Genomic DNA, 17,968 nt, shown 5'->3' with positions numbered 1-17,968 from the left:
TCTTTCTTCCTTCGTTTGTGCATCTCCTTCAGAGAGAAAATATCTTCTGTATGGTTCTTCCTTAAATAGTACGAACAAAAGGCTTCAGGGATAGTTGGTTTTCAGGTACATTCAATGGCTAAGTGTCCTGCTTGATAGCACTTTCCACACCATGTATTAGACCGCATCACACCTCTTCCACCTCCTGCAGGAGTGGATACGTTGGTTGTATTGACCTTCAGCACCTGTAGCTTTTTGGTGATCACATCCATCAACTCTTTTATGCTTGCAACTAAATTGAACATGTAGTCTTTCAAATTTTCACCTTCTGAAGTACTTGTAGTAGGGTTTTGGGAAGCCTCTGTAATTGCTACATAAACTAGTTGGGTTTATTTAGAGAGTCCTCTATTCTAGTTTTTATTCAAAGCTCCTATTGAGACTGGGGGTTGTTGGTTCGAGTTAGGTAGGGTTCCACTATTGTTGTTGAGTCACCATAGGGGGAACTATTTGAGGCCATTATTGTTGTTGTTGAACCTATTGGAAGAGAGGGAGAGAGACAAAGTGGAGCATAAGATGAGCCTCAGCTCATTGTTTTTCTTCAATTATTCTCACATCATACTCACTAAAAGAGACTTACACACATAGGTATGACTAACCAAGACTAGCTGTGGTTAAGTCACTAACTACACCGACTTATTGAATGTCACACACATGTACAGTTGTATCCAATCACACACATAAAGATAGATTGACTGAAGAGTAGCTGGAGATTGATATTCTAACACTCCCCCCCTCAAGCGCAAACCATATGATAAACTCCAAGTAGCTATCTGAAGTATATGAACTTTTCTTTACCAAGGACACATGAATCAAGTCAATCTGCCCTGTAAGAACCATTTCTCTTATGAAATGGTAATGAACCTCAATATGTTTGGACCTAGCATGGTAGACAGGATTGCTAGCTAACTAACATAACACTGCTAAGGTTATCACAATGCAATCTCACTCTGCTTTCCAGTTGTATTCCCAAGTCTTTCAGTAGTTTCATCAACCAAACTGCTTCACAAGCTGCTAAGGTAGCTCCTATGTACTCAGCTTTGGTACTAGACAATGCAATAGTAGGCTATTTCTTACTCTGCCAACTGATCATACTACTGCCCAATCCAAATGCATAACCATTGGTTGACCTCCTATCATAGGCACAACCAGCTCAATCAACATTAGTAAACCCTATTAAGTCAAGGGATTTTTCATATGCATAAAACAACCCATAATCTGTAGTACCCTTTACATATCTCATGATCCTCTTGATTGCATCTAAATGTGGTTTGTGAGGCTTCAGCATAAACTGACTAATTCCCCACTGCATAACATAAGTCAAGATGGGGGTAGTAGTCAAATATATCAAGCTGCCCACCATCTATTGATACATGGTCACATTCGCTATGTCATTCCCAACATCAATCTGCAGCTTGACATTCTGATCAAGAGTGTCTCCATAGGCTTGCATTTAGTCGTACCATGCTTCTATAACATGTCATGAGCATACTGCTTCTATAATAGCCATATACCTTGAGGCGTAGATACTACATGAATACCAAGAAAATACTTCAACTCACCAAGGTCTTTGACTCTGAATTCAGCCTGTAAACATGATTTAATTTCAGCAATGCCTTCTTCATCATCTCCAGTGATGATAAGATCATCTACATAAACCACTAGAAACACATATCCATGATTTATCTTCTTCGTGAATAGACTATGATCTGCATCACCCAATCTAAACCCATGTTGCTACAAATAGCTGTTGATCTGAGCATTCCATGCTCTAGGTGCATGTTTCAGCCCATATAAAGCCTTTTTCAGCTTAAACCATGTGTAAGAAAAATTGGGTGAACATAGACTTCAGGCTACTCCATATATACTTCCTCAACCAAATCACCATTCAAGAAAGCATTGTAAATGTCCATTTGCCATAATTTCCAGCCTTTGCATGCTGCCAAAGCAATGATAGTTCTGACTATTGCCATTTTAGCCCACCGGACTGAAAGTCTCCTCTCATAGTCAAGGCCATACTGTTGTGCATACCCTTTTGCAACTAGCTTGGCCTTATAGTGTCCTAATGAGCCATCTAACTTGCACTTAACCTTGTACACCCATTTGCAGCCAATGGGTACTTTGCCTTCAGGCAACTCAACCAAATCCCATGTCTCATTTTCAGCCAGGGCTACATACTCCTTATCCATGGTAGCACACGATTTATCATGTGTAACTACATCATCAAACTTTGTAGGTTCTTTGTAACCTGTCACAATAGCCATATATGCATAATGGCAGGCTGAATAACCAGTGTATGTAAACATGTCAACAAGTTTTATGACTCTCTCAGATCTCTGTAACTATGGCTCACTCTGAGCTTTCCTCTCATGAGGTGGTACATAGCGACTCTTCCTTGCACCAGGCGTCATAACAGACGGAATGCCCAACTCACTATCCAAACTCTCGTTGTTGGATGGCTCATAATCTATTGTAAGTGGACATGTCACATCCTCAAGTATATTTTCTTTTTCCTTATACAATCTTCCCCTCACTAAAATATTTGTCAGTGGACATAGGAGTACGACTCCACAAGTGTCCTAACCAAGGACTTACTTTAGGTGACCCATCAATTGTAGGACCACTCATAGACGTGCTCACTGTAGGTGTATTTTCAGCATTACTAGTGCTGGCTGATCCATCAGTAGCCACTGCAATCGAATTACCATACCATGATGCTAGCTCATAAAAAACATCTCTGCTAATCAATGTCTCATGTGTAGATGGTACATAACACTTGAAAGCTTTCCGGTCTTGTGCATAACTAACGAACACACTCTTGACAGCTTTAGGATTCAATTTCTTTCTCTTTTCATTAGGAACATGTACATATGCAATGCTGCCAAATGCCTTCAAGTGTGAAATATAAGGGTTATGACCATACAACCTCTCATATGGAGTTACATCATGAATCCTTGCTATATTGGTTCTATTCAGCACGTAGACATGAGTCACTACTACTTCAACCCAATAACCATTTGGCAAACTCTTCTCATTTAGCATAGCTTTTGCCGATTCCATCAGTACCCTTTTTCCTTTCTGCTACACCATTTTGTTGCAGTGTATAGCTACAAGTTAACTGCCTTTTGATCCCATATTTAGCAAGGTACATGTCAAAGTAATTAGAGACATATTCTCCACCTCCATCTGATCTAAGACATGAAATTTTATAGCTCAACTCATTTTCAGCATGCTTCTTGAAGTCCTTGAATGCATCAAACACATCATCCTTATGTTTCAATATGTAAAGCCAAGTGTACCTGCTAAAATCATCAATAAATGTTACATAGTAATGAGCACCACCAAACGAAGATTATGAGATGGACCCCATCCATCTAAATGTACCAACTGCAAGGGTTGTGAGCTATTCCATACGTGTCTCATAAATGGAAACTGTGCTTGCTTTCCAAACTGACATGCATCACATACATGTCCAAAGTCATGATACTTGAATTTAGGCAGTCGAAGCACAATCTCCTTTTGCTACATAGATTTTAGCTTTTGTACATTCACATGGCCAATCCACTTACGCCATATCTCAACATCTCGTATATCATCACCATCATGTGCAAACATGGCTGCTTTCAATTCTGGAATTGGCGCATCAACTGTAAACATTCTGCCATCTCTTCAACCTCTAGCATTCAATTTGCAGCCATTATCATATTCTTCAACAAAGCATCCATCTCTATTAAATCTCACTTGCAGATTCTATTATGCCATTTGTCCAACTGAAAAAAGAGCAACGGTATGAGGATGCTCGAGCTGAGCGAGAGTCTGCAAGATCTGACTTTCGACGGAGTATGCGGCAACGGCCCATTCGATATCCGAAGGGCTTAGAGGAGATGCCTCTACTCATGTCCACTAGATGGCTACATGAGGCCCTAACCAAAGCATCTCAAGATGGAGAAACAATTACTGAAGAAGAGTGGGACTTCTCACGTGGATGCAATCCCAAGGTATGCAATCCTAAGAAATTACAATCTATACTACAAATCGCAACTAATATAGTTGTTCTTCTCCCAGTATAAGGTCCATAGTGCAGCATGGTCACGTGGACGACATTTCAGAGTAGAGCACATCGACAAGTTACACTCGACAATGGACTATGGAGTGATGGCAATGTTTGAGCAGGAAAGCCGACAACGTGCCACAAATCCAAACCGTGTAGTTGCAGAGATGGAGTATTTTGGATGTTTACAGAGTATCCTTGCAGTGGACTATCAAAGTTTCTCCATGACCATATTTGATGTGCAATGGTTCAAGGTTACTCTCGAAAGAAGCAGGTGCAACTGTTTGGCGAGGGCCAAGTGGCTTTGTTGAGATTGACTCAACAAAGAAGTGGACCGATTTGAGTGATACATTTGTTTCGCCAAATCACTGTGAGCAAGTAAGAGTCCCTAATACTTGACGCGCTTTATCAATCTCAAAGTGGACTTTTATACTAATCGTAATATGGATCAGGTCGTCTTTTTCCCTAATCCGCAACAACTTCAATGGTGGTATGTCATTCCCATGACATCTAGGAGTATCCCCATGTTTGCCAGAACCCTTGTACCGATCGTAGAAGAGACACCTTTAATAGCGGCAATGACAGAAGGCATACAAGAAACTAGGATGAACTGCATGGAGGACCAAGACATCTCACCTATGGTGATAGAGGATGGGCTTTTTGAAAATGAAGCAGAGTCCTCATTTTGTGGAGAATTTTGTATAGATTTCCCGGTGTATACTAAGCTATGTCAAGATGAGATTGTGGAACCCTAAACAAAAGTGACTTGATCAAAACGTTCCTCCCACTACAGCAATGCCACTTTTTGCAAATCGGTTAGGATAGTTTGTATGTTTTTGGAGTATGGTGTTTTGTATTATCTATTTTTTTATTATTTTAAAATGAAGTCTTGCAAATTAAGTCTTAGTTTTATTATGTCATGCAATTCATTATCTAATATTATTATTTTTCTTTGTATGTACAGGTTTAGGATTTGGGCACGGACGACAAGATGAGTCGCGATTTTACAGATGACGACATTGACGCGATGCTAGTGCGTTTCTCACCGGAGTAGCTAGCACGGGTCAGAGATAGAGCCAATGCACAGCTTTCCCGTTCCACCTCAGCACGGTCGGCAGACTCTGGACGGTCCGATGCTTTGGTCTCCAGTAGATGCAGTCGCAGGTCTCGCTTTGCTTCAGAGTCACGTAGACGAGGAGGAGGCAGCTCCTATTGTGGGGATACAGATGCAGTCTCTCCCACTCGCATTGCCACGAGGGAGTCGACACCATCTTTCACTGGCGGTGGTAGGCAGACGTCTACTGCTCCCACTCCTTCATGCACCCCACCGATCACTCCTAGGGCCGACAAGAAGTACACGAAACCCACTCCTCCAGGTATGTATTTTCGCATCCTTTTTCGCAGTAGCACTTATCAATTAAAGTTGTATTTGACACATTTCTATTAATGTCATGAAAGTACCCATTTGCAAAATCTTGCAGGTTACTCATATCTCATAGATAAGGCCACTGGCCATTTATACATGAATGATGAGGGAAAAGCTGTCATCTCTAGGATGCATGAGTTGTGCCAACAAGTATTTCGGCACAATATTATAGACAAGTGGAAGCAGATCCCAGATGCCAGTAAGGAGTACATAATCGATACATTGTATCGAGAGTTCCCTCAGCCCTCTAGTAATGATAGATTTTCGAGAGGGTGGATGATGACGTGTATGCGTGACTATCAGTCGCATAGGCGGTCTGATGCACGCGAAGCAGTCAAGCAGGGCAAATCAAAGCCGGAGTGGCTGGATACAGAGGACTGAAGTAATCTCCAGGATGAGGCGACATCCACTCCAGACAAGTGGAAGAAACAGAAGGACGCGGCAAAGGCGCGCTTGGACACAGGATCGGTGCATCACCTTGGTAGCGGTGGCTACGAAACATTCCTGGCAGATTTCGTAAGTATTAATAGGATAGAGTACTCTAATTTAATGACATCCATGTTGATGTATGTATTTCGAACATGAATCTCAAGTACGTTGTTTTTCAATGTTTGTGTGCCACAATAAGGTTTTACAAATCGCAACCCGACTGCACTAGAGGTGACATACGGGGAGAAGCATGGCTTGAGTGCCCTGATCGAGAAGCTCTATGCTCGCAGAGGACCACTAAGTAGTAATAAATATCATTCCTAATTTGAGAAATCTATCATTATATGTCAATGTGTATCTAGTACTCACAATTATATATGTATTTGTTGTTGCAGGCTCCCTTCGATATGCCACTATAGCGAGAGGAGTTGTCTGATGCGGATGAGTCATAGAGAGCAGATTAGGCTACATAGGATTACTCCCCATCTTGTATTATGTAAGGCCTTATGGCCTCTATCCTCCATATGTAATAGCTAAGTGTATATGATTCGGACTTCTATGTTGTAGCATGACTCTATATATACATCTCCATGTTATTCACCACATATTGATGTACATGTGTATACATATTTGCTTTATCGCACTAGCACTTCTCAATTTAATTTTTGTTATTTTCTTTATCAATGTAGTGCACATTTGTATTAATTAATGTCATGAAAGTACTTGTTTGCAAAGTCTTGTCATTATTTGGGATCGATTGTCTAACTTCTTTGACAGCAGGAATTGTCTCTTAGCCCTGTGTGGCTCTAACAGTGGCAGGGCTGCATCGGCAGCCCTGCCACAAATTTTTTTTTCCTGCAACTGTCGGTATTAGCGTCGCAAAATAATTATGCAATCGTCGATATTAGCGTCGAAAATTCCTCTATAATCGTCGCTATTTTTGTCGCTAATTTTGTCGGTAAATAGCGACGCTAATACCGACGAAATTAGGGATGAAAATAGAGAGGCGAATAGCGATGATTTTGTAGCGACGCTAATAGCGACGATGGAGATATTTTTCATATATAAAGAAACATCGTTATAAACGTCGTTATAGCATGTATATGTTGTAGTGCACCAACCTCACAAAGAACCGCGACAAAGCCATGCTGTCGAACGCGAAAAATCACCCTTGCGAGTGCCCCCATCGCACGAACCAAAGCATAGTCATGGGCTATGCTCTCTTCCTGGGTCAAGCTCTATAGTGGGCTCACAACGGTTGTTACCTCAATTGTACCAACATCACGTGTCGCAAAGAGGTTTGCAGTATCTCAAGCGTATCTCCCCATCTCAACAGCTGCTTCTCTAACAATGAGGCTAGGGCACAATCATCACTGTAATATCCATTTCTTGAGCCTTCGAAGCTTGACATTTCCCAACCCATTGAGAGGCTGATAGCCTTAACATATTGCAATGGTTGTACTTAGGCAAGTCAAAAAAAGAAAGAAAGAAAGAAAGAAAAAATCATAAGACAAAAGAAACAAAAAAGAAAACAGAAAAAGAAAAAAAAAAGAGGAAAAGAAAAGAAAAGAACGAAACGATAAGAAGCACCCACGATCACAGCACAATGCCTAGGGGTCCTCAAATTAGGTGCGTCCAGTGACCTTAGAGATGAAGATTGGGACCGAAGATTTTTTGCTTCTTGAAGAGGTAAGATGTTTTGAAGAGATGTTATGCAGGTATGAAAAATCTTTTCTTTCTTTCCACATGAGATTGGATGCATTGATCCTAGGGTTGTGATGCATATGGTTATTTTTACCATTCGGCATGTCCCTTGGAATTTACGGCCTATTCCTGTGCTGAGGGCTCACTTTCCCAACTAGTAGAGCTCTTGGATGAGCGGATTAGGATGGGGATTCTAGAACCATCTTTATCTCCATATTCCAATAGATGATTCACAGTTCCTAAGAAGAATGGGACACTCAGATTCATACAGGAGGACCTACAGCTACTAAACAAGGTCACTATTCGAAATGTTAGTGCTGGACCTATTGTGGATGAGTTCACTGAAGCTTTTACTGGAGTGCTATCTATTTACTTGGCAATATTTATTCTGGATATGATCAGTTCTAGCTTGCCCTTGAGAGTAGAGATTTGACTACGATGAAGACACCTCTAGGTCTTGTCTGAATGTGTACACTCCCGCAAGGAGCTAGAATTTGGTTGCATATGATGAATGGGATGAACAAGCTTCTACCACATTTTATTCCTGAGCTTACTATACCTTTCATTGATGATTTACCTACTATCAAGGGTTGTTTGGAAGAAGGTAAAGATGATTCTTTAGATGACCATGGATGCAGATTCTTTGTGGCTTCACATATTAGAGATGTTGAGAGGATTCTTTGCAAGCTGGAAGAAGTGAATTTGACCTTGTTAGGGTTGAAGTCTATTTTTGGTGTTAGAGAGGTTTTGATTGTTTGTCATATGTGTGGATATTATGGCAAGAAGCCTTCTCTTGCAAAGGTTGATGCCATAGAAAGGATTGTTGATACTTGCTCCTCTACTTCGGAGGTTCGCAGGTTCCTTGGAGCTTTTGTGTTTTATCTTATTTGGATTCCTCACTTTGCTCATATTGCAGATGATCTTTATCAGCTCTTGAGAAAAGGGCAACGTTTTTCTTGGGAGATAAAACATTCTAAAGCCATGCAGAGATTGAAGAAATTATTGAGAGTTGATCCAACTTTTCAAAAGGTAGATTATGAGTGTGGAAGACCTATTGTGCTTACTATTGATATTATTCCTATCAGCATTGGATGAGCTATTGGCCAAGATGATGTAGATGTGAATGCTATTCCTATGGGAATAGGTATGATATTCGTTTTGGGGAAAAAGTCCTAAACGAGCGACAATGAAGGTATCCACAATTTAAAAGAGAGCTCTTGGGAGTTGTCACAACCATCAAGAATGACAGAGAGTACTTCATTGGAGCTGTTGTGGTGGTTGAGACTGATTGTTTGCCTCTTCTAGGTATGATCATGAGTTGTTCTACTCGAGATATTGCCATGCTTAGGTGGGTTGGATACATAAAATCCATGAATCTTGAGTTCATGCACATAGCAGGTAAAGACAACCTAGTAGCTGATATACTTTCACGAGTGAGGTATGATGATATGGATTTTTCTTGCATTGATGATGCTTATGATGGGCCTGATCTTTTAGTCATACATGCTGATCATACTTATCATGTGTCTACTTTGGAAAGCTTTGATGAATCTTTGTATACATGAGAGTATTTACAGATTGGTCATTATTTGAGTACTATGTCTAGAAAGGATGGATGGACTAATGCAGACTTTAAAAATATTAGAAGAAAAGCTTATGGTTTCTTCTTGCAAAGTGGGCTACATTGGAAGCATCCACGAAAGTGAGGAGGACAACCATTGAGAGTTGTTTTTTATAGAGCTTCACAAATACGTATCGTGAAAGAATTCCATGAAAGTCTTTGGGCTAGACATTGAGCTATTTGGGCGACCCATGAGAAAATCAAAGAGCGCTATTGGTGGACATGCATGTATAAAGATATCTCACAGTTTGTTGAGACATGCCCTGGTTGTCAGTTGTTCTCTTCAGTGAGGCATAGAGATGAGCTTCATCCTACCTACCCGCTATGTATTCATTACAAGTGGGTTCTTGATTTGATTACTATGCCTGCTGGTTTATGGTAGATACACTATATTGTTTTGGTAGGAGAAGATCTCACAAATCAAGTGGAAGGAAGAGCATTACGAACAAATTCTAGTTCAATGGTTTGTAAGTTTCTTTTGGAGGATGTTATTTGCCGGTATGGATGTATTGGAAAAGTTATTGCGAATAGAGTTGAGTTGGATGCTGATGAGGCTAGAGAGTTTTTCTCCCACCTTGGCATTGAACTTGCTTTGACTTCGACATATGATCCAAAAGGCAACAGGAAGAGCGAAAGAGGCCATCCACCGATTGTAAAAGCCTTGGCCAAAGCATGCGGAGGATGGGTTCAAAAGTGGCCTAGGTTATTGCCTTATGCCTTATGGGCTGATCGCACTACTCAAAGTGTGACTACAAGATATATCCCAGCTGAGTTGATGAATGTCATGCCTATAGAGACTTGCACACTTACTTGGAGTGCTTTACCGTGGCAGTAAGAAGAGATGTCTAGAGAAGATCTTTTGGCTCTTTGTATTCGTCAATTGGGGAGAGAAGACCTGAAGATATTGAGAGAGCATTTCAAAAGCTCAAAGAGACAAGAATTTGTAACAAAGATCACTTTGATAGCAAACATAGATTGAGGCCTAAAGATATTAAAGAGGGAGATTGGGTGTTGGTCTATGATAGCAGTCTAGACAACCAGTATAGTGCTATCCGCAAGGTTTCCAGACGATGGTTTGGGCCCTATCTAGTACAGCATGTTTATGACAATGCTACATATTCCTTAGTAGAACTTGATGGAATGGCCTTGCGGAATCCGATTGCAAGGAAGAGAATCAAACTCTTCAAAAGAAGAGATGCTATAGCCTATGCAACCGAGGAATTGGAAGACATGAATTACGATGGACTTGAGCTAGGAGAGGGTGAAGATGAAGATGTGGACGTTGAATATGTTTTTGCAGAAGATGAAGAGATTGCCTTGATAGTCGAGCTTGGCGATGATGAGGATGGGTAGTTGTAGCCCATCCGGAGGATGTGCAGGTTTGGAGGGGGCGGATGTCATGACGCTACGCATCTACCACTGCAAACTTGAGGGCAGAATTTGCTGCCAAATTTTGGACTCTTAAGTCAGCATCATTATTTTCCGTTGTGTGTATCTTTTGTGTTTGCATTTGTACGACGCACGAGCACATGTAGTTAGGCTAGGCACAAAACTCCTCAATGCATTCATAATTTTTTGTGGAGCTGATTGCATATCATGGATCAAAAATTTTGTATTTCCTTAAAATAGGAGTGATTGGACATGAAGTTTTCTTCCAAAAGCATATTTTTGATAGGGTGTAATGCATGGGAAGATGGGTTTATAAGAATATATTCATTTCAAAAGCTCAAAGACATGGGAAGACTATACTTGAGAGCATAAGTCACTTAGAATAAATGGTTGTGATGATGGGAAAAGGATTATTGCTCCTGAAGGGCTCTAGCTCTCCAATAATACTGGTTGCTTGCAAGATCACAAAGCAATCACATCAAATGAAGCCAAATAATTATCCTTCGGAGCTATGTGGTATATGTTAGCTATATATAGTCTGTCTATATATAGCACCCTAGGTCCCCTCTATATATGCCTATCATGTGTGCTCAGTTGACACACTTTTGGGGTTCCACTTCCAGTGTCTCGTGTTTCTCTTCTTCTCTCTGTTCCTCCGTTCCTCGTCTCCCTCGTGCACTGTTCAACATGGTATCAGAGCAGGCACAGGTTTTCTCATCCATCTTGAGAACCTTCCACCCATCTATTTCGGATCGTCATCCCGTTTTAGAGTCTGTCAAATTAGAAGAAGGCAGCGATGGACCTTTCCTCAGCTCAACTTTCGACCCCCTGAACCTTTTGGAGGTCAGGGTTCGCAAATGGCGCGATCGCACCTTGAGCCTTCAGTGCCTCAAGAGGAGCTGCAGCGTTGTGCCGGCCATGGTATTCAATGCCTCAAGAGGAGTCGCAGCATTACGCCGGCCATGGCTTCCGGCCATGGCTTCGTCTTCTCAGCTACCGATTCCCTTGCTGCTGTAGATGCAGCAGCCGCTGTGGGATCGTAGGTGAGGAAAGAAGCCATGGTTGGGAGGGATTTCGATGGGATCGGATCGAAGATGTCGCAAGCCTCTGCCCCGCTGCTTTGTTCCAATATTGCAGTCAAAGCTGATGCCTAATCCACTGTTGCTTCTATTGTAGATGCCACAGTAGATTTTGACACTGGTTGTGAGGAGAATAATGATATTGCTGGTGCGGAGATTTCTGCTAAGCCTATATACACACACAACAACAGCGAGAGAGACTTGCTCTTCCGCCATCGCCCGAAAGCAGAGGGCCAGAGTTCCGCTTCCTGGGCTCTGTCTCCTCGGTCGTCACCTTTTTTTATGGCCTCCTAATGGTCATCCCTCCCCTCGTCGCCATAGCTAGTCCGAGGGAGCTTCTCTCCGGGGTTCTTCCTGCCCCCGTTTTTCGCCGTTGGATCGCCATATTTGCCTTCTTTGCCACTCGCATTCCTGTGGTGCCTCTTTCAAATCGTCATGCATGCTTGTTTCCATCCATTTAGAGGTTCCGTTCGATCGCCATCGGTCTTCTTAAAAGGTACACTCACTATCTATAGAGCCCGCCTCTGGAGCGCCTGTCACTGCAGTATTGGTCGGGGAAGCCTTTGCCAAGCAGTATTATAATGTGCTTGAGCTCCATCCTTAGCACGTGCACCAGTTTTACATGGATTCAAGCCACCTCACCCGTTTTGGTGGCTCTGTTTTTGTTCTGGTCATTGGTATAATGTACAGGGACAACAGCATTCAGAACTTCGTGTAGAGCTTTTTCCTGGTTCCTCAGGAGAGAGGCTATTATGTTCTCAATGACATATTCAGATTCTTGGATGTTGATCCTGGTTATGGCGTGCATAGCATGTTGGAAGGACTGCACATATCGCAAGATGCAGATAATGAAGCCCTAAGTCATGGAGCTACTATCCATGATGAAGCAGTGGTGAGTGATTATATGCATGGTTATTCTGATCATGATATATACAGTGATCTCAAGGAGACTACTATAGATGACAGGGGCCTTCATCAGCAAGAAGAGACATTTGCACCTGAGAGACTTGTGCACAGGGAGCAGCTTTTTACCAGTGAGGATCTTCAGGTTGGAAGCTTGGAAGACGCCTCAGCTGAAAAAAAACATCATATGCCTCTATTTTACGGTCTGCAAAGGAATCAAACATGAGAAGTTCACAAGCTCCAGCCTCAAATCCTATTCATCAGCAGGTAGAGTAACAAGCTCTATCATACCAGCTGAGTAACTACTCTGCTCAGGTTTCTGGGCGACATCAGCAGGTAACTACTCTGCTCAGGTTTCTGGGCGACATCAGCAGGTAGAGCAACAAGTTCTATCATACCAGCTGAGTAACTACTTTACTCAGGTTTGTGGCCAATCCTCAAAGGAACCTGTACTGGCTGACAATGAAGAATTCGAGAATGCGGACTCAGCACTCTACATTTCAACATCAACATTACTTTTGGATGTTGATATTGCCATGCTTCATGATGATCGTCCTCGTTCGTTATTCCAATGATGAGCGTCTATATTCTAGCTAATGATACATTGTTTCATTTATATTCTTTCTAGCTGATGAGGGTCTATATTCCAACTGATGACACATTATTTCGTTTATATTCTTTCAAGCTAATGAGCGTCTATATTCCAGCTGATGATATTCTTTCCAGCTGATGAGGGTCTATATTCCAACTGATGACACATTATTTCGTTTATATTCTTTCCAGCTGATGAGCGTCTATATTCCAGCTGATGACAAATTGTTTTATTTATATTCTGTTCATGGGGCCCCACATGTGTTATGTTATCTATAGAGCGGCGTCGCGAACCGTCTCTATAGACCTTGTGTTGTTCTAATATCATAGTAACATTTTTCTTTAAGTTTTGATGTGACAGATATACTACTTACATCCCAAGTTCAGTTGAAGGAATTTCTTGGAGATTTTATCTTTTGCAGTGATGTCGCTTATCCTTAATTTACAACATTAGGAGTGATAAAGCTCTTTTGATGCCTCTGAATAGGCTGTTGTAATTTAGGAGTGATGTAGCTCCTTCTCTTGTTGTGATTCACAAGTGATGTAGCTCCTTTGATGCCTATGAATAGGCTCTTATAAGTTCAACTTTGTAATTTTATATTTTGAATATTAATATAATGGTAGGCCTATATAGAGCTGTGGGTTTTTCCCTTGAGCCCCCAAGGGTTTTTTCATCCATAGTAAGGGACCTTTATTTGAGCGGGGGTGTTAGCTATATATAGTCTGTCTATATATAGCACCCTAGGTCCCCTCTATATATGCCTATCATGTGTGCTCAGTTGACACACTTTTGGGGTTCCACTTCCGGTGTCTCGTGTTTCTCTTCTTCTCTCTGTTCCTCCGTTCCTCGTCTCCCTCATGCACTGTTCAACAGTATAATGGATAAAGAAGCATTGCAAATTTAATCTCTCATTGGAAGGTTTTAAGAAAAGCTGATCCTTGGAATCAAGATGGAGTAAAATTACTAGAACATGTTGACATTTTGAGTACTTGTCATGGCGGAGATTTGAGGATCTTGGCTTGAGAAAAGAACAAAATATGATGACTCCAAAATGTTATTATTAACGTCATATGACCTAAGGCATGGAAGTCGGGTAGGATTCCATGTGGGTTAGATAAAGGGCGGCTTCGACAATCGAACCCCACGAGATGGTCACTGCCAACTCAGCTTACGTCCTCACCTACGGCCACTCCCTAGTGGTTTATGCTAACCAGCCATGCCTCCAATTCTACATTGCTATCTAGCTTTCTCTGCGATGAAAAGAAAGCATGATTTCATCTATTCTTAGCATGTATGTCTGACCTATTCAATGACGTTAGAACAACGATAATTGTGAAGCGTGTTCAAAAAAAAAAAGCTTGATTCTGAGTGGCTTTTTTTGAGGTGGCAGACAATTATAAATCACAACCACGACTGTAGGAAGAAAAAGTGAAGGAATGAAGTGACCCAGAAATTGGAAACAAAGAAGTAGTGGAAGAAGACCGAAGGCGATGGCTGCTAAGAGGATGAGGACGCTGGTGCAAAGAAAGGTCAAGATGAAGAAGAGACATGAAGAAAGATGAAGGTGACGAAGGAGAGATTTGCGGCATCAACAAGCTTGGAGAAGCACACGAAAGGGGTCTTGCAGTCGAAGAGGCCACTGTAACGGCAAAGAAGAAGGCCCAATCATTGGCAAATCAAAGGGAGAGAAGCAGCAGAGAAGAAAGCATCGACGAGGTTGGAAGGTGAAGTGAGGACATCGTCGAACTCTGAGGTGATATGATGGCGAGCTCAGACCAGGTCAATAGCAGGAAGACAAAATAAAGATGATGCTGCAGAAATTGACATCAAAGTTGTGAAGGCTGAAGAAGGAAGTGATGAAGACCACGTTAAAGTTGTTGTAAAGTCAAGAATCTAAGGATGAAGCTGCTGCTAAAGGCTGCATCCTAAAAGCTCACATGGTGGCAAACAGAATTTCAAGGCTGCAGTATGATCTATTTGAAGCCATGTCATATGTGTAGGTCCACCTACAAGTGTGACTCACAGCCAATCCAAAGCATGGCATTGGCCAATTTGATCAGCAAGATGCATGGAGTTATGATTCTCAGTGGGGAGGGTAATCTTTGTGGAGATCTGGCCAGGCATCAATGTTTGAAGGGGAGATATCAAGAGGATTCTACGAAGTTAGTACTGCAATCATGTTATCCATAGAGTTTCTTTGCGGTTTGTGCCCATCTTCTCTTCCTCAGAGCTGTGTATGAGGAGAAAGGGCCAATCAAAAGAGGCTTTCTTCCACTTCTCCTAATTGGCACATATTGACCTTAAGGACTATTCTATTTTACCCATGAATTATAATTTTGTGCCCTTCCTTGGGTCTTCTTCCCTTTCTACACCTGTGTGACATCAAGGAATGGTGGTATATGTCCAATTACGGATTCTAATGCTCAACTTTTCTCATAGAATGTACACCTCAGTCAATGGAAAAATTGGAGACAACAAGCTCTATAATAGGAACTACAAGAAGACAGACTCTTGTGAATTGATTCATTGATCTTCTTCAAAATTATCCTTTGTGAGCATCAAACAAGTAATTTACGTATAAGAAGTGAATCTTGAATTCCTATTTTTTTAATGCCATCGCATGAATAAGAAACTCAAACAATCATTTTGCTCCATGCATTCCTTGAGTTGAGTATTCTTCAAATATAGAACTCTACATATTCCTTTACTTCCATCTCACAAAGCATCCCTACGGCGAGCGACTTCACGAACCCCTCTCTGCGTGAATTCCGTGCAACAACATCATACTTGGAGCATCCACTTACTCAATTTGTTGATGAATCAATTATAAGGGTAATCTAGAATATGCATTTCAAATAAATCAAATTTTTTAGATTTATATTACCGTGCTTTACTTGAATCTTTATATTGATTGTGCTAACATCAATTTTTGTATGTGCAGGTGACCTTTGTGGATATTTGGATAACACGATGAGTCGAGGGATGAGCGACGAGGAGCTACAGGAGATCTTCACACGTATGTCTCCAGATCAGATGGATCGATTCAGAGATATGGCAAATCAGGAGCTGTCTCGGACACCATCAAGCCGTTCTGTTTGATCTACTTCGGCACACTCTGATGCATCGGTTTCGAGTAGACAAGGTCGACACTCCAAACGTGGGCCGGACAAAGGGAGTGGTTCTAGGGGATGTTGCGGAGACGTGGATGCAGTGAGCCTGCGGTTGGCTTGAGATATGGATGCTACTCCTTGCTCTCGTGCAGGTTTGAGAGAGCGTGGCTCAGGTGGTTGTTGTGGAGATACCGATGCAATGTTTCCACCTCGTCGTTCTGCTAGATTTGCATCACCTATGGGATTTTTCACACCTGTGGGGATGTCTACTCCAGTCACTCTAGCTTTTTCTCAGCCATCCGCAGGTGGCACCCCTATGGGCGCTACTCCGAGAGATACCACCCCCTTGGGTATACCAGATGTACATGGGTCTCCTAGATATGCCCAAGAGCGTGGTCACAAGTGGGAGAGGACACATCTTAGACATACCCCAAAGGGGTATGGATACCTTGTAGATGATAGGATGGGAGCCATCATCATGAATGATGAGGGGAGGAGGGTGATGGCTCATATGAGAGAGTTGTGCCAACAAGTTTTTTGGCACAACGTCTTGGATCATTGGAAGAACATACCAGAGGGGAGCAAGGACTACATAATAGCATCCTTGCATGAGGAGTTTCCGGTACCCACGACAGCAGATAGGTCCTCCACATGCCGATGATGGAGTGAATGCATGCATACATGTCACACAGACAATCAGATGCACGCAAGGCACTTAAGAGTGGGGCCTCAAAGCCTAAGCAGCTAGACGCATATGACTGGCACCGACTCAAGGAGAAGGCTACAGATTCTCCCCAGGACGTTGGAGATAGCAGTGCGAGACAACGAGGGCATGACTGGAGGTAGGAGTGGTCTTTCGTCTAGGGAGTGGCGGCCATAGGACTTATCTGGTGGACTTTGTAAGTTTTTCTTTTGTTCTCGCTTTTTTTTTTGCAATATCACTTGTACTTACAACCGTATTTCTAACTATTGTATTTTGTTTTCTTTGCAGCACTCCAATACAAACTGCGATCCCACCGGCCCGAAAACTCGATATATAGAGAGACACTGTCTCACTACATTGATCAATAGATTGTATGCATGTAGTGGCCCAATAAGTCACTCATCTTTCTTGTTTGTAGTTACTAAATTTAATTAAAATGTATTATTGTATGATGGACTGATATGTAGTTATTTCTTTTTCTGCAAAGTCCGTTCAATGCTCCTTTATGGCGGGATGAGCTTTCGGATGGCGATGATCTATAGCTTGCACTTAGATCTGTGGAGTTCACATCCTATTCTTTTTTGGTCTTATGATTTATATAGGCATTTTCTATGCATTATGTTATTATCATCCTTTGTATCTTTCCATGATTCCATAAGCGCTTTCATTAAGCGATATTGTATCTATTTTATGTATCAGTCTGGTTGTGTATTCAAGTACACTTTGCCTTCATTTTGACGACATTGTACACCTTATTGTAACTCTTTTGTACAGTACAAATACAACATATAGTGCTTCTGTAAAACTATCTCTATTAGCGTCACAAATTTACTGCACACGTCGCTATTTGCATCGCAAATGCGATGCAAATAACGACGGTTCTATGGCATCGCTAATACCAACGTGTTTAGCGATGACTGGGGAA

At 41.8% G+C, this 17,968-nt stretch overlaps 1 long non-coding RNA gene across 1 annotated transcript; it reads left to right on the top strand.

Moving 5' to 3' along the window:
• The first annotated feature begins 14,758 nt into the window (after positions 1–14,758).
• On the top strand, positions 14,759–17,641 carry LOC148013135 (uncharacterized). Its single transcript, XR_015688888.1, has 3 exons — positions 14,759–16,062; positions 16,172–17,239; positions 17,332–17,641. It is a non-coding gene; the product is annotated as an uncharacterized LOC148013135 (long non-coding RNA).
• Positions 17,642–17,968: the final 327 nt, after the last annotated feature.

This window comes from Lygodium microphyllum, chromosome 26, assembly GCF_053477565.2.
Source record: "Lygodium microphyllum isolate KBCC chromosome 26, Lygodium_microphyllum_v1.1.10, whole genome shotgun sequence".
Taxonomy (NCBI): domain Eukaryota; kingdom Viridiplantae; phylum Streptophyta; class Polypodiopsida; order Schizaeales; family Lygodiaceae; genus Lygodium; species Lygodium microphyllum.
Note: the sequence above shows the minus strand (reverse complement) of the source record. Positions and strands in the feature narration are given on the sequence as shown.